This window comes from Aulonocara stuartgranti (assembly GCF_965226115.1).
Source record: "Aulonocara stuartgranti genome assembly, chromosome: 6".
NCBI lineage: Eukaryota > Metazoa > Chordata > Actinopteri > Cichliformes > Cichlidae > Aulonocara > Aulonocara stuartgranti.
The window spans coordinates 22756188-22759416 of NC_138944.1; the positions used below are offsets into that span (position 1 = coordinate 22756188).

Here is a 3229-nt window from a genome sequence, read left to right on the forward strand (position 1 = left end):
AGTCACTCGTTTGTTTATAAAGATAGACTGCAGTACACAAATTTGACCACAGGATGTTCTTCTTATTTCATTCTTACTTATTGTACCTTTAGATAATCTATTGGGATAGGGAACCTAAGGTACATCCATCTACTTCCGGACCATGGGTCCCCTACTGCTAAAAAAATAGGAGTCTATGAGCCAATAAAAATTATTTTCTGATCCCGTTTGATGTGTGCCATGGATTTAAAATATGATGTCCGTGAAGTATATAAACACATTTTGATGCCAAAAAGTGCTTAAGCGACAGGTGGCAAAGGTTATTTTAGGTTTTGTTTGAAAAGACGTGGCGAAATGTAAATGTTCGTCTCAAAAAATTGACATCATGAACCAGACACAGAGAAGAGGAAAAGCTTAGTTTTGTTTAGCGAGCTTCGAATCCTTCTTCCAGGATGATGTGGAGAAAACCACTATAAATCTGGCCATGTGATAATTAGCAGCTACGCTGGGGGAGAAAAGCTTCTGAGGTGACGTCATATTTGCGACATCTGACTTGTAGTCATTGACGAATTTTTACAAGCTAACAAATCTCAAATTACATTACAGACATAGTCGAAACACAATTATTTATTATTTAAATTGAAGTACAACATATGTGTGATTCAGAGAGTAAGGCAAAGCAGACCAGAAAATAACTTTTATAGCTCCATTCACTTCCATTCATTTTTCTTTTGTTCAGGGACCCATGAGCAGACCAGAAGGGGAGGAGACTTGGGCTCCCTATATTAAAATAATTATCAATTGGTCAAATATGAATTTTCATTCATCCTCATTTCTGTATTTCCAGGTCATAGATTTGGAAGAAGAAAACGATACAGGCACTACTGAATGCCTCACTGTCGAGAGCTCCTGTTACAGGTGCGTTGTATCTTGAGTAATTATTCCAGAGGGTTGCACAAAATATATACACACAATTATTATAAATGTATGTAGTTTGACTCTTTTACATTAGATTCTTCAGAAAAAAAATAGTAGAATCGTTCTATAAAACTGGAACTGCATGTTTATGCATTTGTCTTTTTGCATCTACACTTTGTGTACATGTTTTCACTCTGCAGAAACTACACACAGCTGTTTGAACCGATTGTGATTGATGATGAAGATCCTACTCCTAACGAAGCCAAAGCTGAGCCCCCAGAAGAACCTGTGTTAGTAATTTAAACATTTGAATCCAATTAACCGCCATCTTGTTCTGTACAAGACATCATGCAATCATGAGAGAAGTATATACACCTTTAAAAAATAAGTTTCCCTTTTTTTTTAGAGACACCAATTTGCAGGCACATGAAATTATTGCAAATTTGGCACTGGAACTTGACCACAAGAAGGTCAGCAGGTTCAATATATCAAGGTCAGCTGTATGGGATGGAGCTGTTAGAGGATTTCGACGCAGCACATACTCTGACAACTACGACATGTTCATCAAGTTTAATGATGATGCTGGCAGCTTTGAAGAAGGTTTGGATACAGGTGGCCCGAGGCGTGAATTCCTCACACTTCTTATGGGCAGTCTGAGAAATCGCCCCATCTTTGATGGACCTCCAGAGAGCCGTTATCTTGTATATAATTGAAGAGGTGGATGTTTTCTCCGTAATTATTACAATGGAAATTTTAATAAAAATTGGCTTATTTTTTTTCATTAGCATATTTAATAGCAATTAACCATGGTAATTATGTGCCCTGTATAACAGCTGCCAGGCAAGATGAGTACTTTTTAGCAGGAAAGATGATCGCTGTATCCATTGTGCATGGGGGACCAGCACCACATTTCCTCTCCAAGAACCTGGTCAACCACATCACAGGGAATCAGAGTTTCAGCGCCACTGTAGAAGATGTGCAAGATGAGGAGATCACAAAAGTTCTACATCAGGTAGAAAATTACCTAGGCTCAGGGAATGGGTTTACTTAGAAGACACTTGGGGCCAGTTTAAAAGATTTAATCAGGATAAAAGTTATCCGGGTTGGATCATATCTTGAAAGTAGGTTCAAGGTAGATTCTGTAATCTGAAAGGACAGATTTCCACCTCCCAACAACACAAGTGAAATAATAATAATAATAATAACTTTATTTATAAAGCGCTTTCAAACAAAGTGCTGTACAACTGTTTAAAACTAAAGAGATAAAAAAAATAATAATAATAAAAAGCGATACATAGCAAATAACAAATTGATTATTTTTTTAATCCAATGTTTGAATGAATCGTAAAAGTAGTGAAAATTATATTTTTGTTTTTCTTACAGTAAACCTTTTTTTTTTATAGGTCCTGAAAGCTGAATCAGAGGAGTCTTTGCATAATCTTATTTTGCAAAACAGCACAATCTTCCAAACTGCTGGATGCCTCAGAAACGTCAAGCCTTGTGAGAAACAAGCATTTGTGGTGGAGTACCTCAGATGGTACATCCTTGAAAGAAACCAAAGTGTCATTCAACGGTAAACTCATTACTCCTTTTAAATTCAGGATGGCCAGTTGCTCATCACAGCAGCCACTGACATTTTCAGACCTTCAGATGTATATGAAAAAACTGATTCAGTAGCATCCGTGTGATCTGATGAACAACAAGTTAATTCCTGAGCCACTGTCGCACGCTATTAAACTTTTGACACTAGAACTCTAATTTAGTATACATTTATTGTTCACAATGACCCATAATAATCATAGTCATGCAACATGATTAATTTTTCAGTTATTTATAAAAAGACGTGATCCCCTGTTTGACACACTTGTTTATTTCAGTGTGAAAGCACTATTTTTTTTTTAAATCCTGAAATCCCAATGAGCTCTTCTTTTTTTGCTGTCACAGTTAATTTCTGAGCACTATGAATTGTTTTTGTGTATGAGTGATTCTATGCATTTGAAATCTGTCCAAATTTATAATGAAAGATCTAGTAGGTAAAGACATTTAAACACAATTTAGAAGACTGCAATAGTTATAGCTATAAACTAGGGCTGGGCGATATATCGAGTTTTTTTAAAAATATCGATATATTTTCATACGAGATATAAGATGTGACAATATCGTTTATATCGATATAGTCTATGTTACGTTATAATTATACTTGTGGAGCCGCAGGTTTGCCTCTCTTTCGTCCACTTTTGTCTCTACGCAACGTTACTCCGCCTCGCCTCGCCTTCACTGAACACAACTCCCCCTCCCCCATAGCTTCACCTGCAGGCAATGACAAGATGAA

The 3229-nt window shown here is 36.5% G+C and overlaps 1 long non-coding RNA gene across 1 annotated transcript; it reads left to right on the forward strand.

Annotated features, from left to right (window-relative positions):
- Nucleotides 1-826: 826 nt before the first annotated feature.
- Nucleotides 827-2409, forward strand: LOC309707865. Its single transcript, XR_014277102.1, has 4 exons — nt 827-897; nt 1098-1187; nt 1731-1909; nt 2301-2409. It is a non-coding gene; the product is annotated as an uncharacterized lncRNA (long non-coding RNA).
- The last annotated feature ends 820 nt before the right edge of the window (nt 2410-3229 follow it).